We start from the raw sequence: 26,018 nt of genomic DNA, 5'->3' as shown, positions 1-26,018 counted from the left end.
TATGCTACGTTCAGATGGAGTTTTATTGAGGCATTCAAAAAAGAATACTTTTTAAAGCAGAACACCCTATCATTGGGAAGCTTTCAAAGGAGTTTTAGCTTTATAAAGTGGCTCTAAAGCACTTTTTAAGAGTTCTTGAAATGATTTTGAAGAGTTTTACCCTAATGCTTTTTTGCAGCCTTTGGATTTACCGTGTCCACTTTAGACCAGATTCCATCAAGACCTGCTTCAAAGATGCAATATCACCTTTTATTTTCACCTGGCATTTTTCAAAACCTGAAGTGGAATAAATCACTCAAAATAGCTATGACTGTGTGTTCATACTGTTATTTTTTTTCCTTTATTTTCAGAGCAGAAATGGTACTAGACAATGTGCACTCAGAGGTTTTTAGCTGAATTTTATCATGGCATTCAAAAACAATGAAACCACTTAAGAAAACATCACTTTATTGGGAACTTGTTTGACTTTTTTTGGAGTGCTTTACCATCGATTTTGCGTAAAAAAGCTAACGATTTCTTTATTTTTCAATGGAGTGAATAAAGTGACCAGAAAATGACAGTAAAAAACACTAATGAAACAATGGGAAAACCCTGAAAAAACGCCATCTGAAATATTTTCGAGGACACAAACAGAAAGATGACACAAAAGACGATTCAGGGGAAGAAAAGTCCTAAATTTCCGGTAAAGTCTTCTGCTTGAAAAACTCATCAAGTTCTCCTGAGTTTAAAAGCCGTCATGTGCACATACTATTTCCTGTCCCAAAAACTCATCAAAAAACTGACTGTGTGCACAGCCTAACCCTACAATCAAAACTGTGTTTTTTGGACTTCCAGTGGTGTTTGGAAAAGTTTTGCTCCAAAGGTTATAAAAAAAACCTCATTGTGAATCATTAGGTATTTTGCAGATGGAAATTTATTAAGCATTCAAAAACAATGAATTTTTCTAACAGTAAAACACTTAAGAAAACATCACTTTATTGGGAACTTGTTTGACTTTTTTTGGAGTATTTTGCCATCGATTTTGCATAAAAAAGCTAACGATTTCTTCATTTTTCAATGGAGTGAATAAAGTGACCAGAAAATGACAGTAAAAAAGACTTTAAAGAAACAATGGGAAAAGCGTGAAAAAAAGCCATCTGAAATATTTTACAGGACACAAACAGAAAGATGACACAGAAGATGATTCAGGGGAAGAAAAGTCCTAAATTTCCTGTAAAGTATTCTGCTTGAAAAACTAATCAAGTTCTTCTGAGTTTTATAGTCATCATGTGCACATACCATTTCCTGTCCCAAAAACTCATCAAAAAACTGAGTGTGTGCGCAGCCCAACCCTCCAATCAAAACGTGTGCATTTTGAACTTCTAGTGGTGTTTGGAAAAGTTTTGCTCCAAAAGGTCCAGAAAAAAAACCTCAGTGTGAATCTTTAGCTTTTTTGCAGATGGAAATTTACTAAGGCATTCAAAAACAATGTAATTTTCTAACAGGAAATCACTTAAGATAGCATCACTTTATTGGGTACCTTTTTGAAGAGATTTTATGTTCATGATGTGTTTCCTGCAGCTGTTTTGCAGAGTTTGCAATGAGATTGTCTTTCTTAAAGCCTTTCTTGCAGAGTTTTGATTTGATGGTGTCTAGTCTGGCGTAGTTTTCATCAGGATCCACTTCACAGAAGCAACAAGTATTTTTTTCTTTGCCACCAGGTGTTTTTGAAAACCTGAAATGGATGAAAACTCTCAAAAATGTAGTAATTATGTGTGAACATTTTTTCTCAGTATTTGAAATTTTCAACTTTGCAGTTATCTTGATGGATGAGCTCAAGAACTGAACTATTCTGTTTCAAAACATCACAAAGGCTCCAGTGAGAATTGAACTCACGACCCCTGGTTTACAAGACCAGTGCTCTAACCACTGAGCTATGAAGCCAACATGACTTTGCCATATCTTTGGATGCCTATTTCGAATCATCCAATAGCCACTCAGCTGCATTACCAAGACATGACCTTAAATTTCTATTTTGAAAACACACTATTAACATAATATCCCATCACCAACAAGCCAACTGCTCCTGCAACATAAAATCATGAATTGCAAACATTCTGAATATTCTGATCTATAACTGACTACGTGTTTGTAGGCAATCTGATGTGCAGAAAAATAAAATTGGATGGATAGGCAAAGAACAGAATTCTACTGCTTGCTTAACTAAATTACAAAGCCACACATCATGAATTGATGAAGAAGGGTCATTCGATTCCTAAAGCTCTGCTAGAAGGAGCTTAAGAAAGGATTTGGACAAACATGTTATTCCCAAATATTATCAACATCTTAACAAGAACTTTTGAAAAGGTAGTCTTTACTTCACCTAAAGTCAATATTCAACCCCACCAAATTCAAATTTCAATTGTGCCAAATTTGAGAATGATGTCTGAATTGTTTTTATGTCAGTAATATGCTACGTTCAGATGGAGTTTTATTGAGGCATTCAAAAAAGAATACTTTTTAAAGCAGAAACACCCTATCATTGGGAAGCTTTCAAAGGAGTTTTAGCTTTATAAAGTGGCTCCTAAAGCACTTTTTAAGAGTTCTTGAAATGATTTTGAAGAGTTTTCCCCTAATGCTTTTTTCCAGCCTTTGGATTTACAGTGTCCACTTTAGACCAGATTCCATCAAGACCTGCTTCAAAGATGCAATATCCCCTTTTATTTTCACCTGGCAATTTTCAAAACCTGAAGTGGAATAAATCACTCAAAATAGCTATGACTGTGTGTTCACACTGTTATTTTTTTCTTTATTTTCAGAGCAGAAATGGTACAAGACAATATGCACTCAGAGGTTTTTAGCTGAATTTTATCATGGCATTCAAAAACAATGAAACCACTTAAGAAAACATCACTTTATTGGGAACTTGTTTGACTTTTTTTGGAGTTTTTTGCCATCGATTTTGCGTAAAAAAGCTAACGATTTCTTTATTTTTCAATGGAGTGAATAAAGTGACCAGAAAATGACAGTAAAAAAGACTTTAAAGAAACAATGGGAAAAGCGTGAAAAAAAGCCATCTCAAATATTTTAGAGGACACAAACAGAAAGATGACACAAAAGACGATTCAGGGGAAGAAAAGTCCTAAATTTCCTGTAAAGTCTTCTGTTTGAAAAACTCAAGTTCTCCTGAGTTTAAAAGCCGTCATGTGCACCTTCTATTTCCTGTCCCAAAAACTCATAAAAAAAACCTGAGTGTGTGTGCAGCCCAACCCTCCAATCAAAACTTGTGTTTTTTGAACTTCCAGTGGTGTTTGGAAAAGTTTGGCTCCAAAGGTTATAAATAAAACCTCATTGTGAATCATTAGGTGTTTTGCAGATGGAAATTTATTAGGCATTCAAAAACAATGAATTTTTCTAACAGTAAAACACTTAAAAAAACATCACTTTATTGGGAACTTGTTTGACTTTTTTGGAGTGTTTTGCCATCGATTTTGCGTAAAAAAGCTAACGATTTCTTCATTTTTCAATGGAGTGAATAAAGTGACCAGAAAATGACAGTAAAAAAGACTTTAAAGAAGCAATGGGAAAACCCTGAAAAAAAAGCCATCTGAAATATTTTACAGGACACAAACAGAAAGATGACACAAAAGACGATTCAGGGGAAGAAAAGTCCTAAATTTTCCTGTAAAGTATTCTGCTTGAAAACCTAATCAAGTTCTTCTGAGTTTTATAGTCATCATGTGCACATACCATTTCCTGTCCCAAAAACTCATCAAAAAACTGAGTGTGTGCGCAGCCCAACTTGATGTATTAATTTATGCGCAACTGAAGTTTTATGGAACCATTTAAAAAAGATGTTTTCAAGCTGAAACAAGCAAGTTTTATATCAAATCTGCTCTAAATTCTTTGACACTGACCCAAACAGGTAGGCATTTTTCATAGGAGAGTATCAAAGAAATTGTCAGGCTTCAGTGAGAGTCGAACTCACGACCCCTGTGCTCTAACCTCTGAGCTATGAAGCCACTACAAGTTGATGATTTCTCAAGCAACATAGGGATCAGTCTGTAAAGCATAAGAAAATTTGCAATCCACACCAGCAATGATTGTAAGATAAAGCATGGTAAAAATGTAAAGAGAAGCATGATGATTTATTTATATTTTCAATTGTACCAAATTTAAGAATGAAGTAAAAGAACAGAATAATCCAGCTCACCGCACTGCCTTGCTGGTGGGATCCAAATCCTGCGCACGGATTTGACTAGGCAGTCAATCAATAGTAAAAAAAAGGGAAGAAAGTTCCAGCGCCAGGAATGGAAAATTAAAAATCCATTTTATTGTGCCAACGCATATTAAAATTCCAGCAGGTACAGCATATCAGTCGGATGACTGCAGAACAACGCGTTTCGACGCCTCAGGTCTTAATCATGTTCTGACATTAAATGCAACCAACTTCCTTATGTTGGATTCTCCCACCTCCAATAATCAGAAACAGATGTGTGGACTGCTCCAAAGGAGCTCCTGATATGGTAATGGTAGGAGAGCCAAACAGAATGAAAGGAAAAACAGTCAGTGTAGACAACATAACATAAATAACATACATAATATATAATATTCTTTATCTTTTTTTCTCTTTCTTTCCTTTCCCCTCTTTCTCCCTTTTCCTTTTTCCTTTTAAAAGGAGATATGAAAACTCCTAATGTAAAATAAAAAAGATGAATATGAAAATCAATAATTGCAACAACATATTTTAAAGTACATATCACATATTCATGTCCCATAAATAATGTACCATAAATTATACTACAAAAGGATATGTACCAAAAAAAAAAACCAATCAAATATATGGGTAAATTCAGTATCCACCAAGACATCATCCCATCATTATTAGGAACAATTCCTGAGAGAGATTTTTTATCCAAATTAAATAAGTATGATGTCTACTGGATACACAAAAATCACATCATCTGAACTGTATCAAAGAGCAGTCTTTTCTCTTCCCTTTTTCTCTCCTCCTACCCCTTCTTCCTTTCCTCATTCCTTTCTTTATCCTATTTTTATTTATCAGATCAATATGAAGGAAGAAAAAAAAAAAAAAAAAAAAATCCAAAATTTTTTTTATTTTTTTTATTTTATATAAAAATATTTAATAAATCTCTAAATGGGAAAACCCCAACCAATACACAACAAACGATCCATACAATATACTACAACCCCTGAAATGAAAATCTGGAATAAACAAATTTAATAATGCAATATAAGATCTTGTCGGCTATTCATTCCATCTGGATATCTAGTGCCCAGGGTGAAGATCCAGAAGGACTCCCTGTTCAAGAGTTTCCTTCTGTGATCTCCACCCCGAATCGGTCTGTGCACCTGTTCTATTCCCATGAAGTAAAAGCCACTAACATCCCCCTTGTGAACTGTGGCAAAGTGCTTTGAAACTGCCGAAACCGCAACAGCGTTATGATTAGACACATCTGAGAGATGCCTCCTGATTCTGACCTTCAGGGGTCCCGTGGTGCAACCAGTGTATTGGATGTTACAAATTCTGCATGATATTAAATATACAATGTAGGAGGAATTACAATGTATTAAATTTTTAATGGTAAATGTTTTTTTATTTACCATAGAAAAAAATGTTTTTCCTTTTTGTGCAAAATTACAGGTTTTACATCTAGCTGCACCACATTTATAAAAACCCTTTAGTGTCATCCATGAGGATCCTTCTGTCTGACCACTCTCACTTGTAAAAAAACTGGGGGAAAGAATAGTGCTAAGTGTAGGTGCCCGTTTGGCAACATACCTAATATTATTCTGAATCACCTGTTTTAGAATGGGATCCTCATTAAGGATTGGTAGGTATTTTCTCACAATGCTAGTAACCGTATTATACTGATTACTGTAATTGGTTGAAAAGACAATATTATTATTAGTTTTATTTTTCAGATAAGATGATTTATGTTTAAACAGTAAGTCTTCCCTGTTGATTTCACGTACAATTGATTTAGCTCTATTAAGAATCCAGGGACGATACCCCCTCTTGGAAAGCCTGCTGCAAACCTGACTTTCTTCCCTATTGTAATCACTGGATTGGGAGCAGTTTCGTTTTATTCGAATCAGTTCCCCCACCGGAATATTATTCTTGGTCTGTGCTGCGTGGCAAGAATCTGCCGTTAAGATGGAATTAGTGGCAGTAGGTTTGCGGTAAGGAGTGACTATGACCACATCCGAATCACTAATAGATAAAGTGACGTCCAAAAAATTCATTGTGGTCAAATGATGATAAGAGGTAAATTTTAAATTAAATTCATTAGTATTCAAATATGAAACAAACCCCTGTATACTATCTTCCGGACCACACCAAATCATCAGCAGATCGTCCAAGTATCTGCCATACCATAGCAGGCATTTGGAAAATGGATTCTCATCCGAATACAGGAAATCCTCCTCCCACCTCGCCATAACGATATTTGCAAGGGAGGGGGAGAAGCGAGCTCCCATACTAACTCCTCTGCACTGCAAATAAAATTTTTATCAAAAGAAAAATAATTATGCTTTAGGAGAAAATCGATAGATGAGATTAAAAAATCTTTCAAACATGTGTCATAGTCACTAAATCTGTCTAGATGTTGGGATAGGCAGCGTAATGCAACGTTATGAGGTATAGATGGATATAAAGATATCACGTCGCATGAGAGCCAGGAATAATGAGATTTCCAACAAAAATTGTCCAGAGCCTTAACCACCTCTTTTGTATCCCTGATATAACCTGGTATATCAAGAATCAAAGGTTGAAGAAAATGATCTATCCAGCCTCCCAAATTCTCCCCCAATGAGCCAATACTTGAAACTATTGGTCTCAGTGGGGGAGGGAAAATGTTTTTATGAACTTTTGGGAGACAATGGTAAATCGGAACCACAGGGTTTTTATTAAATAAAAAATCCTTAGTTTTCTCACTAATAGCACCCACACAGACTCCCTCCTCTAGATTTTTCAATAATAAATTATTATAATGTCTAGTGGGGTCCTGATCTAACTCTATATAGGTGTCTATATCCTGTAGGTCCTGAAGAATCAATTTTTTATATAAACCTGAATTCAACAGTACAATTTTGACAACTCTGACTCTACAGGTGATACATCTCTGCCCTCCACCTCAGATGGAGTAACTGATTTTTCCAATTCCTCATTGGACATATCTGGCATCACTACTAGATCTAAACAATATATTAACAAGAATCCAGCACAAGTGTTCCAAAAAAATAAGTCAAAAAACGTACCAGAAGAGCGGGCAGGAAACACCAGAAACAATGCCTTTCGTGTATACCATCAACATCAGAGACATTAACCCTTCCTGTGTGGAATTTGTCTAGTTACGTGCTATCTGAAGAGCAGATTTCTTTGTTGAGTAGGGGTTTGGGATTTGCCCCTAATACAAATTTCAACATTTTCCAGACTATATTGGACTTGAATAAATTTGCACGTAACATCACATTAAAACGTCATTTTTTTGACAACAACAATGGGATCCCCCCACAGGACGTTGATGTCAATATTAATACTGATATGGTTATTCCAAATTGTAGTAACACTTTTTTTTCCTTTTGTGAACAGAAAGCTGTAATGGATCTTAGACTCCTTTCTGCCAATTGTGATACTGCCTTGGTTAAATCCACCATGCTTGCTCAACCTGTACTTTCTAATCGGGAATATTATCCGGTACAATCACAACCCCCAATACTGGATTTGTTCCAGGAGCTTATTGTCACTGAACTTATAGAATTGAATGATACAATGCTTCCCCCTAAGGATAATCTAACACACAGGGAAAGATTGGCTCTGAAAGAGTTAAAACTTAACCCTGATCTTATAATCAGGGAGGCTGACAAGGGGGGTGCCATTGTACTGTTGAATTCAGGTTAATATAAAAAATTGATTCTTCAGGACCTACAGGATATAGACACCTATATAGAGTTAGATCAGGACCCCACTAGACATTATAATAATTTATTATTGAAAAATCTAGAGGAGGGAGTCTGTGTGGGTGCTATTAGTGAGAAAACTAAGGATTTTTTATTTAATAAAAACCCTGTGGTTCCGATTTACCATTGTCTCCCAAAAGTTCATAAAAACATTTTTCCTCCCCCACTGAGACCAATAGTTTCAGGCATTGGCTCATTGGGGGAGAATTTGGGAGGCTGGATGGATCATTTTCTTCAACCTTTGATTCTTGATATACCAGGTTATATCAGGGATACAAAAGAGGTGGTTAAGGCTCTGGACAATTTTTGTTGGAAATCTCATTATTCCTGGCTCTCATGCGACGTGATATCTTTATATCCATCTATACCTCATAACGTTGCATTACGCTGCCTATCCCAACATCTAGACAGATTTAGTGACTATGACACATGTTTGAAAGATTTTTTAATCTCATCTATTGATTTTCTCCTAACGCATAATTATTTTTCTTTTGATAAAATTTTTATTTGCAGTGCAGAGGAGTTAGTATGGGAGCTCGCTTCTCCCCCTCCCTTGCAAATATCGTTATGGCGAGGTGGGAGGAGGATTTCCTGTATTCGGATGAGAATCCATTTTCCAAATGCCTGCTATGGTATGGCAGATACTTGGACGATCTGCTGATGATTTGGTGTGGTCCGGAAGATAGTATACAGGGGTTTGTTTCATATTTGAACACCAATGAATTTAATTTAAAATTTACCTCTTATCATCATTTGACCACAATGAATTTTTTGGACGTCACTTTATCTATTAGTGATTCGGATGTGGTCATAGTCACTCCTTACCGCAAACCTACTGCCACTAATTCCATCTTAACGGCAGATTCTTGCCATGCAGCACAGACCAAGAATAATATTCCGGTGGGGGAACTGATTCGAATAAAACGAAACTGCTCCCAATCCAGTGATTACAATAGGGAAGAAAGTCAGGTTTGCAGCAGGCTTTCCAAGAGGGGGTATCGTCCCTGGATTCTTAATAGAGCTAAATCAATTGTACGTGAAATCAACAGGGAAGACTTATTGTTTAAACATAAATCATCTTATCTGAAAAATAAAACTAATAATAATATTGTCTTTTCAACCAATTACAGTAATCAGTATAATACGGTTACTAGCATTGTGAGAAAATACCTACCAATCCTTAATGAGGATCCCATTCTAAAACAGGTGATTCAGAATAATATTAGGTATGTTGCCAAACGGGCACCTACACTTAGCACTATTCTTTCCCCCAGTTTTTTTACAAATGAGAGTGGTCAGACAGAAGGATCCTCATGGATGACACTAAAGGGTTTTTATAAATGTGGTGCAGCTAGATGTAAAACCTGTAATTTTGCACAAAAAGGAAAAACATTTTTTTCTATGGTAAATAAAAAAACATTTACCATTAAAAATTTAATAAATTGTAATTCCTCCTACATTGTATATTTAATATCATGCAGAATTTGTAACATCCAATACACTGGTTGCACCACGGGACCCCTGAAGGTCAGAATCAGGAGGCATCTCTCAGATGTGTCTAATCATAATGCTGTTGCGGTTTCGGCAGTTTCAAAGCACTTTGCCACAGTTCACAAGGGGGATGTTAGTGGCTTTTACTTCATGGGAATAGAACAGGTGCACAGACCGATTCGGGGTGGAGATCACAGAAGGAAACCCTTGAACAGGGAGTCCTTCTGGATCTTCACCCTGGGCACTAGATATCCAGATGGAATGAATAGCCGACAAGATCTTATATTGCATTATTAAATTTGTTTATTCCAGATTTTAATTTCAGGGGTTGTAGTATATTGTATGAATCGTTTGTTGTGTATTGGTTGGGGTTTTCCCATTTAGAGATTTATTAAATATTTTTATATAAAATAAAAAAAATAAAAAAAATTTTGGATTTTTTTTTTTTTTTTTTTTCTTCCTTCATATTGATCTGATAAATAAAAATAGGATAAAGAAAGGAATGAGGAAAGGAAGAAGGGGTAGGAGGAGAGGAAAAGGGAAGAGAAAAGACTGCTCTTTGATACAGTTCAGATGATGTGATTTTTGTGTATCCAGTAGACATCATACTTATTTAATTTGGATAAAAAATCTCTCTCAGGAATTGTTCCTAATAATGATGGGATGATGTCTTGGTGGATACTGAATTTACCCATATATTTGATTGTTTTTTTTTTTGTTTTTTTTGGTACATATCCTTTTGTAGTATAATTTATGGTACATTATTTATGGGACATGAATATGTGATATGTACTTTAAAATATGTTGTTGCAATTATTGCTTTTCATATTCATCTTTTTTATTTCACATTAGGAGTTTTCATATCTCCTTTTAAAAGGAAAAAGGAAAAGGGAGAAAGAGGGGAAAGGAAAGAAAGAGAAAAAAAGATAAAGAATATTATATATTATGTATGTTATTTATGTTATGTTGTCTACACTGACTGTTTTTCCTTCCATTCTGTTTGGCTCTCCTACCATTACCATATCAGGAGCTCCTTTGGAGCAGTCCACACATCTGTTTCTGATTATTGGAGGTGGGAGAATCCAACATAAGGAAGTTGGTTGCATTTAATGTCAGAACATGATTAAGACCTGAGGCGTCGAAACGCGTTGTTCTGCAGTCATCCGACTGATATGCTGTACCTGCTGGAATTTTAATATGCATTGGCACAATAAAATGGATTTTTAATTTTCCATTCCTGGCGCTGGAACTTTCTTCCCTTTTTTTTACTAAATTTAAGAATGAGTTCCAAAATTTTTTTAGGTCAGTATTAATTTATGCGCAACCGAAGTTCTATGGAACCATTTATCCAATACCATCTTATCCAATACCTGGATAAGAATGAAGTGATTAAACAGAGTCAGCATGGGTTTGTAACTAATAAGTCATGTCAGACTAACTTAATTTCCTTCTATGACGGTATCACTGATTGGGTGGATCAAGGAAATGCTGTAGATATAGTATATCTTGACTTCAGCAAAGCATTTGACAAAGTCTCTCATACAATCCTTATTGAAAAAATGATTAAGTATGGAATGGACAAGGCAACTGTTAGGTGGATTCATAACTGGCTTAGTGATCGGACCCAAAGAGTGGTCGTAAATGGCTGCACATCCAGTTGGAAGAATGTCTCAAGTGGGGTACCACAGGGCTCTGTCCTGGGCCCTGTATTGTTCAACATCTTTATCAACGATTTAGATGAAGGAATTGAGGGTAAACTGATTAAATTTGCTGATGACACAAAGCTAGGAGGGATAGCTAATACTAGAGAAGAGAGAGAGAGGATTCAAAAAGATTTAAATAAACTGGAGAAGTGGGCAGCAACTAACAGAATGGTTTTTAACAGGGAGAAATGCAAAGTACTACATCTGGGCAATAAAAATGGAAAAAGCATATATAGAATGGGAGGAATAGGGCTAAGTGACAGCACATGTGAAAAAGACTTGGGTATACTAATAGATCACAGACTGAATATGAGTCAACAGTGTGATGCAGCAGCAAAAAAGGCAAATGCAATTCTAGGATGTATTAACAGAAGCATACAGTCTAGATCACGTGAAGTCATTATTTCCCTCTACTCCTCTTTGGTCAGACCTCATCTGGAATATTGTGTCCAGTTTTGGGCACCACATTTTAAAAAAGACATCAACAAACTGGAGCAAGTTCAGAAAAGAGCGACCAGAATGGTGACCGGTCTGCAAACCCTGTCTTATGAGGAAAGGTTGCAGGATTTGGGAATGTTTAGTTTGCAAAAGAGAAGACTGAGAGGAGACTTAATAGCTGTCTACAAATATCTAAAGGGCTGTCACATTGTAGAAGGATCAACTTTATTCTCATTTGCACAAGGAAAGACTAGAAGCAATGGGATGAAACTGAATGGGAGGAGACACAGATTAGATATTAGAAAAAACTTTTTGACAGTTAGAGTGATCAATGAGTGGAACAGGCTGCCACGAGAAGTGGTGAGTTCTCCTTCAATGGAAGTCTTCAAACAGAGGCTGGACAGACATCTGACTGGGATGATTTAGCGAATCCTGCTTTGAGCAGGGGGTTGGACCAGATGGCCCAGGAGGTCCCTTCCAACTCTACGATTCTATGATTCTATGATTTAAAAAAGATGAGGTTTTCAAGCTGAAACTGCTGAAGAAAGCAAGTTTTAAATCAAATCTGCTCTAAATTCTTTGTCTCCACATAACATTCAATCTAAGGTCATGAGGTTTATTTACATTTCAATTGTGCCAAATTTGAGAATGATGTTTGAATTGTTTTTTTGTCAGTAATATGCTACGTTCAGATGGAGTTTTATTGAGGCATTCAAAAAAGAATACTTTTTAAAGCAGAAACACCCTATCATTGGGAAGCTTTCAAAGGAGTTTTAGCTTTATAAAGTGGCTCCTAAAGCACTTTTTAAGAGTTCTTGAAATGATTTTGAAGAGTTTTCCCCTAATGCTTTTTTGCAGCCTTTGGATTTACAGTGTAAGGTACACCTGGGGTGGACCCGCTAGACCGTGGTAACGAACCTCCCGGGGGCGAGCTGACCAGGTGGACCACCCCCTATACAGGGAGCGTTTGGGGCAAGCCCGCGGGTAACTATTACCACGGCAGCTGGTACCCTGGGGAAGTATCGCCAGACAGACAGCTAGAACCGAGTTGGGGACACAGGACTGACGGTACCGGCTTGGAGCCACAGGACAGACGGGCACGGCTTGGAGACACGAGACAGGTGGGCGCGGCCTGGAGACACTGGACAGGTAGGCACGGCCTGGAGACACAGGGCAGATAGACACGGCTTGGCGACACAGGACAGGTGGGCACGGCTAGGAGACACAGGACCTAGGAGAGAGGATAATGGAAGAGGTGAACGAGAAACGGATGGACAGGACGCGGAAGCGTGCATAGAGAGCGGCCAGAATCACTAGGGAAGAGCAGTGATACTCAGGCACCGCCGGCAGGAAGAGGCGGCGAGATATAGGGGCTAGTAGGAGGGCTTCCGGGTCGTGACCTGTAGTGGAGGAGGAGCCGGCGTGCGTCCTCAGGAGGAGGAGGAGAAGGAGCGTGCGTGCCCAGGCACAGTGTGTGCGCGTGCCCGCCGAGCAGGAGGGGCGGGGGCGTGCACCCGACGCGGTCCGGAAGACCGGACGGTGGCGGCCGCCGGACGGAGGAGAGGAGCCGGGAGAGACCATGGAGAAGCCCGCGGCAGCCGGCGTCGAGGCGAGGAGGACACCGGCGAGCGGGTAAGCTGCAGCCGGGAGGAGGCAAAGAGAGGTGTGCGCGGCAGCCGCCGTGTGACAGTACCCCCTCCTTACGCGCCTCCCTCCGCAGTCCGGAAAAAAATTTAGCTTAGATTCAAGGAGCCTGGATGTTCTCTTGGGTTTCCCAGGACCTCTCCTCGGGACCAAAGCCCTTCCAATCAACCAAAAAAAAGGTTCTCCCCTTTTGCTTCCTCATGGCCAAAATATCTTTAACCTCAAATACATCGTCTGCGGAGACAGGCGGAGGCGAGTGAGGGGCCTTAGAAAGGAAACGATTGAAGATGACTGGTTTTAGCAACGACACATGAAAGGCATTAGGGATACGGAGAGAGGCGGGAAGCCGTAGTTTGTAGGAGACATCATTAATACGGGACAAGACCTCAAAAGGTCCAATATAGCGGGGACCCAGTTTATGGGAAGGGATCTTGAGGCGAATAAACTTGGAGGCCAGCCAAACTTTATCACCAGGGTGATATGGCGGGGCATCCAGGCGTCTTTTGTCGGCGTGTCTCTTAACTCTGTTACGTACCAACTCGAGAGCGGCCTTGGTCTCCTGCCAGATCCTGGAGAATTCCCCGGTCAGAAGGTCAGCCGCCGGTACACCTGAGGCAGGGGGAACCGGAAGAGGTACACCAGGATGTTGCCCGTAGACGACAAAGAAAGGGGACTTGCCCGAAGACTCACTGACGTGGTTATTATAGGCGAACTCAGCCCACGGGAGAAGTTCAGCCCAGTCGTTCTGGTGGACATTGGAAAAATGCCGGAGGTAGTTCACCAAGCACTGATTTGTCCGTTCAGCCTGACCGTTGGACTGGGGGTGGTAAGATGAGGAGAAGTCGAGAGTGATATCCATCGATCTGCATAGGGCTCTCCAGAAGCGAGAGGTGAATTGGACTCCTCTGTCAGAAACAATATGTTGGGGCAGTCCATGAAGACGGAAGATGTGCTGAACGAAAATCTTCGCCAAGGCTGGGGCCGATGGCAAGCCGGAAAGAGGGACGAAGTGTGCCATCTTAGAAAACCTATCAACCACCACTAGGACGACAGTACAGTTGGCAGAGTGGGGCAGGTCCGTAATAAAGTCCATGGCAATGTGTTGCCAAGGGAACGAGGGTACTGGAAGCGGGTGTAGAAGACCAGAAGGCAGCTGCCTAGGCACCTTGATCTTGGCACAGGAGAGACAGGAGGCGACGAAATCCCGGACATCCTGGGGAAGAGTCAGCCACCAGTAGTAGCGGGACACCAGGAGAAGTGTCTTCTTAAGCCCGAGATGGCCAGCCAGCTTGGAAGCATGTCCCCAGTGGAGGATTCGTCCTCGGTCCTTCTCCGGCACAAAAGTCTTGCCCGGTGGAGGTGAGAAAAGAGAAAGTGGTGCCACCGTAATGAGCCGGGATGGATCCAAGATATGCGTGGGTTCCTCTTCAACATCTGGGGGAAGGAAGGACCTGGACAAGGCGTCAGCTTTGAGGTTCTTGTTACCTGGGCGAAAATGCAGATCAAAATCGAATCGAGTGAAGAACAGAGACCACCTGGCCTGGCGTGGGTTGAGTCTCCGTGCAGACCGAAGATACGCTAGATTCTTATGGTCTGTGAAGATTGTGAAGGGATGTGCGGCGCCCTCCAATAAGTATCTCCACTCCTCTAGAGCTAACTTGATGGCAAGCAGTTCTCGGTCTCCAATGGAATAATTCCGCTCTGGGGTGGAGAAGGACTTGGAAAAGAAGCCGCACGTAACGAGCCTACCGGAGGAAGACTTTTGAGACAAAACTGCTCCAGCTCCAGTTGCTGATGCATCCACTTCGAGGACGAACGGTTTGTTGACCTCAGGACGATGGAGTACGGGGGCCGTGGCAAATGCTCGTTTCAGAGATAGGAAGGCCTCCTCTGCTTCAGGGGTCCAGACGTGCGGGTTGGCTCCTTTACGGATCAAAGACGAGATAGAGCCAGCCAATGAGGAAAAATGAGGGATGAACTGCCGATAATAATTTGCGAAGCCGAGAAATCGCTGAACGGCTTTCACCCCTTGGGGACGTGGCCAGTTGAGCACGGCAGACACCTTCTCCGGATCCATACGCAGGCCGAAGTCGGAGATGATATAGCCCAGAAATGGAAGGGAGGACTGTTCAAAGGCGCACTTCTCCAATTTGGCGTACAGGCGATTCTCCATCAATTGGAACAGTACTCTGCGGACATCTCTTCTGTGGGTGGACAGATCGGGAGAGAAGACCAGGATATCGTCAAGGTATACAACCACACTGGAGTACAGAAGGTCTCGGAAAATGTCGTTCACAAATTCTTGAAAGACTGCGGGGCCTTGCACAACCCGAAGGGCATGACGAGGTACTCGTAGTGTCCATCCCTGGTGTTGAAGGCGGTCTTCCATTCATCTCCGGAGCGAATACGGACGAGATTATAGGCTCCACGGAGATCCAATTTAGAAAAGATTCGCGCCCCTCGTAGCCGGTCGAACAGCTCGGGGATGAGAGGTAGAGGATATCTGTTCTTGATGGTAATCTGGTTAAGACCTCGATAGTCAATACAGGGGCGGAGAGACCCGTCCTTCTTCTTGACGAAAAAGAAGCCAGCCCCAGCGGGAGAAGATGACTTTCGGATGAAGCCTCTGGCCAAATTCTCCTGTACATATTCAGTCATGGCCTGGGACTGGAGTGGACTCAACGGATAGATTCGCCCCCGGGGCGGAGACGAGCCGGGAACAAGCTCGATGGGGCAATCATATTGCCGGTGCGGTGGAAGAGCCTCTGCCTCTTTTTTATCAAAGACATCCGCAAAAGCCCAATAGGCCGAGGGCAAATCCGCAGGGCCCGAGACAGGAGACGAGCATTTGAGGGGTTGTACTGGACGAAGACATCTGGTCTGGCAGGAGCAGCCCCAGCAAAAAACGTCTCCGGTCCGCCAATCCAGGACAGGTTCATGCATCCTCAACCACGGAAGACCCAGGAGCAAGGTGTGGGATAGAGACGGCAGCACGAAGAAGGCTATTCTCTCACGGTGCAGGACCCCGATCTGTAATTCCAGCTCTTCAGTGACCAGAGTAACGGTCTCGCGCAAGGGAATGCCGTCGACTGAAGCTAACTGCCGGGGAACCTCCAAGGACCTAACAGGTATCCCCAATCTCTTCACCGCCTCGAGTTGGATAAAATTTCCAGCAGCCCCTGAGTCAATATAGGCTAACTCCGAGAAACGTTTGGAACCCTGGATAAACAAAACAGGAAGGGTCAAGGGTAGAGAGGTGTCAAAGGCACCTAGGGAGGCCTCTCTTACCTGTCCTAGGCGGAGGAGTTTCCCGGCCTCACAGGGCAGGAACGCAGAAGGTGGGAGGCACTGCCACAATAGAGGCAAAGACCATGAGTGAGTCTCTCCTGGCGGCGTAGCTCCACGGGCCTGAGTCGGTCAACCTGCATAGGTTCAGGAGCTGACGCCGAGGTGGAAGGCCGAGAGCGGGGAGGACTGCGTGTCGGAGGAGAAAACCGAGTGGGCCTTCTCTCCCTGGCGACCTCGCGGGAACGCTCCCGGAAACGCAGGTCAATTCGCGTTGCCAGCGAGATGAGATCCTCCAAAGACGTAGGTGTATCCCTGCCTGCCAATTCGTCTTTGATTCGGGGCGACAAGAAACGCCAAAAAGCCCCTACTAGAGCCTCATTGTTCCATCCTAGTTCAGAGGACAACGTACGGAACTGGATGGCGTACTGTCCCACAGAGAGAGCACACTGGCGAAGGCAAAATAAGGACTTGGTGGCGGAGACCAGACGGCCGGGCTCATCAAAGACCTTACGAAATGTCTCCAAGAAGGTCGCGAGCTGGGGGATTCACCCAAGCCAAGGCCTCACCCTCTAAGTGGGATATCATAAAGGCCACCTTGGCCCGGTCGGAAGGATACTGCAGGGATGCCAGCTCGAAGTGCAACTGGCACTGGTTAATGAACCCCCGACAGAGTTTGGGATCTCCACTATAGCGTGGGGGTTTGGCCAAGCGGGGAGAGGACTGAGAAGCAGCCGCAGGCGCAGGGACAGCGGCCGCCGTCTGTAGAGCTAGTAGGCGGTTATCTACAGAGGCTATGTAGTTCAAAATATGGGCCTGGGTGTCGCGCTGCTGAGACAGCTCCTGCTGTAAGCCGGAGATTTGGGAGGCAATCCCCGGATCGGAGGTTTGCAGAGACGAAAGTCGGGACTCCATTGACTTGAGGAACGACATGATCCTCGCCTGATTCTCACGAAGGAACAAAAGTTCCTTTTGGGTCGGGGTCGGGGCACCAGCGGAATCCATGGCCTGAGTATTCTGTAAGGTACACCTGGGGTGGACCCGCTAGACCGTGGTAACGAACCTCCCGGGGGCGAGCTGACCAGGTGGACCACCCCCTATACAGGGAGCGTTTGGGGCAAGCCCGCGGGTAACTATTACCACGGCAGCTGGTACCCTGGGGAAGTATCGCCAGACAGACAGCTAGAACCGAGTTGGGGACACAGGACTGACGGTACCGGCTTGGAGCCACAGGACAGACGGGCACGGCTTGGAGACATGAGACAGGTGGGCGCGGCCTGGAGACACTGGACAGGTAGGCACGGCCTGGAGACACAGGGCAGATAGACACGGCTTGGAGACACAGGACAGGTGGGCACGGCTAGGAGACACAGGACCTAGGAGAGAGGATAATGGAAGAGGTGAACGAGAAACGGATGGACAGGACGCGGAAACGTGCAAAGAGAGCGGCCAGAATCACTATGGAAGAGCAGTGATACTCAGGCACCGCCGGCAGGAAGAGGCGGCCAGATATAGGGGCTAGTAGGAGGGCTTCCGGGTCGTGACCTGTAGTGGAGGAGGAGGCGGCGCGCGTCCTCAGGAGGAGGAGGAGAAGGAGCGCGCGTGCCCAGGCACAGTGTGTGCGCGCGCCCGCCAAGCGGTCCGGAAGACAGGACGGAGGCGGCCGCCGGACGGAGGAGAGGAGCCGGGAGAGACCGCGGAGAAGCCCGCGGCAGCCGGCGCCGAGGCGAGGAGGACACCGGCGAGAGGGTAAGCTGCGGCCGGGAGGAGGCAAAGAGAGGTGTGCGCGGCAGCCGCCGCGTGACATACAGTGTCCACTTTAGACCAGATTCCATCAAGACCTGCTTCAAAGATGCAATATCCCCTTTTATTTTCACCTGGCATTTTTCAAAACCTGAAGTGGAATAAATCACTCAAAATAGCTATGACTGTGTGTTCACACTGTTATTTTTTTTCCTTTATTTTCAGAGCAGAAATGGTACAAGACAATGTGCACTCAGAGGTTTTTAGCTGAATTTTATCATGGCATTCAAAAACAATGAAACCACTTAAGAAAACATCACTTTATTGGGAACTTGTTTGACTTTTTTTGGAGTTTTTTGCCATCGATTTTGCGTAAAAAAGCTAACGATTTCTTTATTTTTCAATGGAGTGAATAAAGTGACCAGAAAATGACAGTAAAAAAGACTTTAAAGAAACAATGGGAAAAGCGTGAAAAAAAGCCATCTGAAATATTTTAGAGGACACAAACAGAAAGATGACACAAAAGACGATTCAGGGGAGGAAAGGCCTAAATTTCCTGTAAAGTCTTCTGCTTGAAAAACTCAAGTTCTCCTGAGTTTAAAAGCCGTCATGTGCACCTTCTATTTCCTGTCCCAAAAACTCATAAAAAAAACTGAGTGTGTGTGCAGCCCAACCCTCCAATCAAAACTTGTGTTTTTTGAACTTCCAGTGGTGTTTGGAAAAGTTTGGCTCCAAAGGTTATAAATAAAACCTCATTGTGAATCATTAGGTATTTTGCAGATGGAAATTTATTAGGCATTCAAAAACAATGAATTTTTCTAACAGTAAAACACTTAAGAAAACATCACTTTATTGGGAACTTGTTTGACTTTTTTGGAGTGTTTTGCCATCGATTTTGCGTAAAAAAGCTAACGATTTCTTCATTTTTCAATGGAGTGAATAAAGTGACCAGAAAATGACAGTAAAAAAGACTTTAAAGAAGCAATGGGAAAACCCTGAAAAAAAGCCATCTGAAATATTTTACAGGACACAAACAGAAAGATGACACAAAAGACGATTCAGGGGAAGAAAAGTCCTAAATTTCCAGTAAAGTCTTCTGCTTGAAAAACTCAAGTTCTCCTGAGTTTAAAAGCCATCATGTGCACATTCTATTTCCTGTCCCAAAAACTCATAAAAAAAACTGAGTGTGTGCGCAGCCCAACTTGAAGTATTAATTTATGCGCAACTGAAGTTTTATGGAACCATTTAAAAAAGATGTTTTCAAGCTGAAACAAACAAGTTTTATATCAAATCTGCTCTAAATTCTTTGACACTGACCCAAACAGGTAGGCATTTTTCATAGGAGAGTATCAAAGAAATTGTCAGGCTTCAGTGAGAGTCAAACTCACGACCCCTGTGCTCTAACCTCTGAGCTATGAAGCCACTACAAGTTGTTGATTTCTCAAGCAACATAGGGATCAGTCTGTAAAGCATAAGAAAATTTGCAATCCACACCAGCAATGATTGTAAGGTAAAGCATGGTAAAAATGTAAAGAGAAGCATGATGATTTATTTATATTTTCAATTGTACCAAATTTAAGAATGAGTTCCGAAATTTTTTTAGGTCAGTATTAATTTATGCGCAACCGAAGTTCTATGGAACCATTTAAAAAAGATGAGGTTTTCAAGCTGAAACTGCTGAAGAAAGCAAGTTTTAAATCAAATCTGCTCTAAATTCTTTGTCTCCACATAACATTCAATCTAAGGTCATGAGGTTTATTTACATTTCAATTGTGCCAAATTTGAGAATGATGTCTGAATTGTTTTTATGTCAGTAACATGCTACGTTCAGATGGAGTTTTATTGAGGCATTCAAAAAAGAATACTTTTTAAAGCAGAAACACCCTATCATTGGGAAGCTTTCAAAGGAGTTTTAGCTTTATAAAGTGGCTCCTAAAGCACTTTTTAAGAGTTCTTGAAATGATTTTGAAGAGTTTTCCCCTAATGCTTTTTTGCAGCCTTTGGATTTACAGTGTCCACTTTAGACCAGATTCCATCAAGACCTGCTTCAAAGATGCAATATCACCTTTTATTTTCACCTGGCATTTTTCAAAACCTGAAGTGGAATAAATCACTCAAAATAGCTATGACTGTGTGTTCACACTGTTATTTTTTTTCCTTTATTTTCAGAGCAGAAATGGTACAAGACAATGTGCACTCAGAGGTTTTTAGCTGAATTTTATCATGGCATTCAAAAACAATGAAACCACTTAAGAAAACATCACTTTATTGGGAACTTGTTTGACTTTTTTTGGAGTTTTTTGCCATCGATTTTGCGTAAAAAAGCTAACGATTTCTTTATTTTTCAATGGAGTGAATAAAGTGACCAGAAAATGACAGTAAAAAAGACTTTAAAGAAACAATGGGAAAAGCGTGAAAAAAAGCCATCTGAAATATTTTAGAGGACACAAACAGAAAGATGACACACAAGACGATTCAGGGGAAGAAAAGTCCTAAATTTCCTGTAAAGTCTTCTGTTTGAAAAACTCAAGTTCTCCTGAGTTTAAAAGCCGTCATGTGCACCTTCTTTTTCCTGTCCCAAAAACTCATAAAAAAGACTGAGTGTGTGTGCAGCCCAACCCTCCAATCAAAACTTGTGTTTTTTGAACTTCCAGTGGTGTTTGGAAAAGTTTGGCTCCAAAGGTTATAAATAAAACCTCATTGTGAATCATTAGGTATTTTGCAGATGGAAATTTATTAGGCATTCAAAAACAATGAATTTTTCTAACAGTAAAACACTTAAGAAAACATCACTTTATTGGGAACTTGTTTGACTTTTTTGGAGTGTTTTGCCATCGATTTTGCGTAAAAAAGCTAACGATTTGTTCATTTTTCAATGGAGTGAATAAAGTGACCAGAAAATGACAGTAATAAAGACTTTAAAGAAGCAATGGGAAAACCCTGAAAAAAAAGCCATCTGAAATATTTTACAGGACACAAACAGAAAGATGACACAAAAGACGATTCAGGGGAAGAAAAGTCCTAAATTTCCTGTAAAGTATTCTGCTTGAAAAACTAATCAAGTTCTTCTGAGTTTTATAGTCATCATGTGCACATACCATTTCCTGTCCCAAAAACTCATCAAAAACTGAGTGTGTGCGCAGCCCAACCCTCCAATCAAAACGTGTGCATTTTGAACTTCTAGTGGTGTTTGGAAAAGTTTTGCTCCAAAAGGTCCAGAAAAAAAACCTCAGTGTGAATCTTTAGCTTTTTTGCAGATGGAAATTTACTAAGGCATTCAAAAACAATGTAATTTTCTAACAGAAAATCACTTAAGATAGCATCACTTTATTGGGTACCTTTTTGAAGAGATTTTATGTTCATGATGTGTTTCCTGCAGCTGTTTTGCAGAGTTAGCAATGAGATTGTCTTTCTTAAAGCCTTTCTTGCAGACTTTTGATTTGATGGTGTCTAGTCTGGCGTAGTTTTCATCAGGATCCACTTCACAGAAGCAACAAGTATTTTTTTCTTTGCTACCAGGTGTTTTTGAAAACCTGAAATGGATGAAAACTCTCAAAAAATGTAGTAATAATGTGTGAACATTTTTTCTCAGTATTTGAAATTTTCAACTTTGCAGTTATCTTGATGGATGAGCTCAAGAACTGAACTATTCTGTTTCAAAACATCACAAAGGCTCCAGTGAGAATTGAACTCACAATACCAGTGCTCTAACCACTGAGCTATGAAGCCAACATGACTTTGCCATATCTTTGGATGCCTATTTCGAATCATCCAATAGCCACGCAGCTGCATTACCAACACATGACCTTAAATTTCTATTTTGAAAGCACACTATTAACATAATATCCCATCACCAACAAACCAACTGCTCCTGCAACATAAAATCATGAATTGCAAACATTCTGAATATTCTGATCTATAACTGACTACGTGTTTGTAGGCAATCTGATGTGCAGAAAAATAAAATTGGATGGATAGGCAAAGAAGAGAATTCTACTGCTTGCTTAACTGAATTACAAAGCCACACATCATGAATTGATGAAGAAGGGTCATTCGACTCCTTAAGCTCTGCTAGAAGGAGCTTAAGAAAGGATTTGGACAAACATGTTATACCCAAATATTATCAACATCTTACCAAGAACTTTTGAAAAGGTAGTCTTTACTTCACCTAAAGTCAATATTCAACCCCACCAACTTGATAACACTGACCCAAACAGGTAGGCATTTTTCATAGGAGAGTATCAAAGAAATTGTCAGGCTTCAGTGAGAGTCACTGGTTTACGAGACCAGTCTCTAACCTTTGAGCTATGAAGCCACTACAAGTTGAGGATTTCTCAAGCAACATAGGGATCAGTCTGTAAAGCATAAGAAAATTTGAAATCCACACCAGCAATGATTGTAAGGTAAAGCATGGTAAAAATGTAAAGAGAAGCATGATGATTTATTTATATTTTCAATTGTACCAAATTTAAGAATGAGTTCCGAAATGTTTTTTGGGTCAGTATTAATTTATGCGCAACTGAAGTTCTATGGAACCATTTAAAAAAGATGAGGTTTTCAAGCTGAAACTGCTGAAGAAAGCAAGTTTTAAATCAAATCTGCTCTAAATTCTTTGCCTACACATAACATTCAATCTAAGGTCATGAGGTTTATTTACATTTCAATTGTGCCAAATTTGAGAATGATGTCTGAATTGTTTTTATGTCAGTAATATGCTACGTTCAGATGGAGTTTTATTGAGGCATTCAAAAAAGAATACTTTTTAAAGCAGAAACACCCTATCATTGGGAAGCTTTCAAAGGAGTTTTAGCTTTATAAAGTGGCTCCTAAAGCACTTTTTAAGAGTTCTTGTAATGATTTTGAAGAGTTTTCCCCTAATGCTTTTTTGCAGCCTTTGGATTTACAGTGTCCACTTTAGACCAGATTCCATCAAGACCTGCTTCAAAGATGCAATATCACCTTTTATTTTCACCTGGCATTTTTCAAAACCTGAAGTGGAATAAATCACTCAAAATAGCTATGACTGTGTGTTCACACTGTTATTTTTTTTCCTTTATTTTCATAGCAGAAATGCTACAAGACAATGTGCACTCAGAGGTTTTTAGCTGAATTTTATCATGGCATTCAAAAACAATGAAACCACTTAAGAAAACATCACTTTATTGGGAACTTGTTTGACTTTTTTGGAGTTTTTTGCCATCGATTTTGCGTAAAAAAGCTAACGATTTCTTTATTTTTCAATGGAGTGAATAAAGTGACCAGAAAATGACAGTAAAAAAGACTTTAAAGAAACAATGGGAAAAGCGTGAAAAAAAGCCATCTGAAATATTTTAGAGGACACAAACAGAAAGATGACACAAAAGATGATTCAGGGGAAGAAAAGTCCTAAATTTCCTGTAAAGTCTTCTGCTTGAAAAACTCAAGTTCTCCTGAGTTTAAAAGCCGTCATGTGCACCTTCTATTTCCTGTCCCAAAAACTCATAAAAAAAACTGAGTGTGTGTGCAGCCCAACCCTCCATTCAAAACTTGTGTTTTTTGAACTTCCAGTGGTGTTTGGAAAAGTTTGGCTCCAAAGGTTATAAATAAAACCTCATTGTGAATCATTAGGTATTTTGCAGATGGAAATTTATTAGGCATTCAAAAACAATGAATTTTTCTAACAGTAAAACACTTAAGAAAACATCACTTTATTGGGAACTTGTTTGACTTTTTTGGAGTGTTTTGCCATCGATTTTGCGTAAAAAAGCTAACGATTTCTTCATTTTTCAATGGAGTGAATAAAGTGACCAGAAAATGACAGTAATAAAGACTTTAAAGAAGCAATGGGAAAACCCTGAAAAAAAAGCCATCTGAAATATTTTACAGGACACAAACAGAAAGATGACACAAAAGATGATTCAGGGGAAAAAAAGTCCTAAATTTCCTGTAAAGTATTCTGCTTGAAAAACTAATCAAGTTCTTCTGAGTTTTATAGTCATCATGTGCACATACCATTTCCTGTCCCAAAAACTCATCAAAAAATTGAGTGTGTGCGCAGCCCAACCCTCCAATCAAAACGTGTGCATTTTGAACTTCTAGTGGTGTTTGGAAAAGTTTTGCTCCAAAAGGTCCAGAAAAAAACCCTCAGTGTGAATCTTTAGCTTTTTTGCAGATGGAAGTTTACTAAGGCATTCAAAAACAATTGTAATTTTCTAACAGGAAATCACTTAAGATAGCATCACTTTATTGGGTACCTTTTTGAAGAGATTTTATGTTCATGATGTGTTTCCTGCAGCTGTTTTGCAGAGTTAGCTGTTTTGTTAGAGTTAGTTTCTTAAAGCCTTTCTTGCAGACTTTTGATTTGATGGTGTCTAGTCTGGCGTAGTTTTCATCAGGATCCACTTCACAGAAGCAACAAGTATTTTTTTCTTTGCCACCAGGTGTTTTTGAAAACCTGAAATGGATGAAAACTCTCAAAAATGTAGTAATTATGTGTGAACATTTTTTCTCAGTATTTGAAATTTTCAACTTTGCAGTTATCTTGATGGATGAGCTCAAGAACTGAACTATTCTGTTTCAAAACATCACAAAGGCTCCAGTGAGAATTGAACTCACGACCCCTGGTTTACAAGACCAGTGCTCTAACCACTGAGCTATGAAGCCAACATGACTTTGCCATATCTTTGGATGCCTATTTCGAATCATCCAATAGCCACTCAGCTGCATTACCAACACATGACCTTAAATTTCTATTTTGAAAACACACTATTAACATAATATCCCATCACCAACAAACCAACTGCTCCTGCAACATAAAATCATGAATTGCAAACATTCTGAATATTCTGATCTATAACTAACTACGTGTTTGTAGGCAATCTGATGTGCAGAAAAATAAAATTGGATGGATAGGCAAAGAACAGAATTCTACTGCTTGCTTAACTAAATTACAAAGCCACACATCATGAATTGATGAAGAAGGGTCATTCGATTCCTAAAGCTCTGCTAGAAGGAGCTTAAGAAAGGATTTGGACAAACATGTTATACCCAAATATTATCAACATCTTACCAAGAACTTTTGAAAAGGTAGTCTTTACTTCACCTAAAGTCAATATTCAACCCCACCAACTTGATAACACTGACCCAAACAGGTAGGCATTTTTCATAGGAGAGTATCAAAGAAATTGTCAGGCTTCAGTGAGAGTCCCTGGTTTACAAGACCAGTGCGTTCACCACTAAGCTATGACGCCAACATGACTTGGCCCAATCTTTGGATCTCTATTTCAAACCATCCAATAGCCACTCAGCTGCATTACCAACACATGATCTTAAATTTCTATTTTGAAAACACACTATTAACATAATATCCCATCACCAACAAACCAAATGCTCCTGCAACACAAAAGCATGAATTGCAAACATTCTGAATCTTCTGATCTATAACTGACTACGTGTTTGTAGGCAATCTGATGTGCAGAAAAATAAAATTGGATGGCTAGGCAAAGAACAGAATTCTACTGCTTACTTTACTAAAATATATTACAAAGCCACACATCATGAATTGATGAAGAAGGGTCATTAGACTCCTAAAGCTCTGCTAGAAGGAGCTTAAGAAAGGATTTGGACAAACCTGTTATACCCAAATGTCATATATTATCAACATCTTACCAAGAACTTTGGAAAAGGTAGTCTTTACTTCACCTAAAGTCAATATTCAACCCCACCAACTTGATAACACTGGCCAAACAGGCAGGCATTTTTCATAGGAGAGTA

The 26,018-nt window shown here is 40.4% G+C and overlaps 2 non-coding genes across 2 annotated transcripts; both read right to left on the bottom strand.

Moving 5' to 3' along the window:
• Positions 1 to 1,850: 1,850 nt before the first annotated feature.
• Positions 1,851 to 1,923, bottom strand: TRNAT-UGU (transfer RNA threonine (anticodon UGU)). The gene has a single exon. It is a non-coding gene; the product is annotated as a tRNA-Thr (tRNA).
• Positions 1,924 to 24,835: 22,912 nt separating this feature from the next.
• TRNAT-UGU (transfer RNA threonine (anticodon UGU)) lies at positions 24,836 to 24,908 on the bottom strand. The gene has a single exon. It is a non-coding gene; the product is annotated as a tRNA-Thr (tRNA).
• Positions 24,909 to 26,018: the final 1,110 nt, after the last annotated feature.

This window comes from Dendrobates tinctorius, unplaced genomic scaffold, assembly GCF_039654945.1.
Source record: "Dendrobates tinctorius isolate UK_male_01 unplaced genomic scaffold, ASM3965494v1 ptg000031l, whole genome shotgun sequence".
In the NCBI taxonomy this organism is placed as follows: domain Eukaryota; kingdom Metazoa; phylum Chordata; class Amphibia; order Anura; family Dendrobatidae; genus Dendrobates; species Dendrobates tinctorius.
This window is presented reverse-complemented; position numbering and strand designations above follow the sequence as displayed.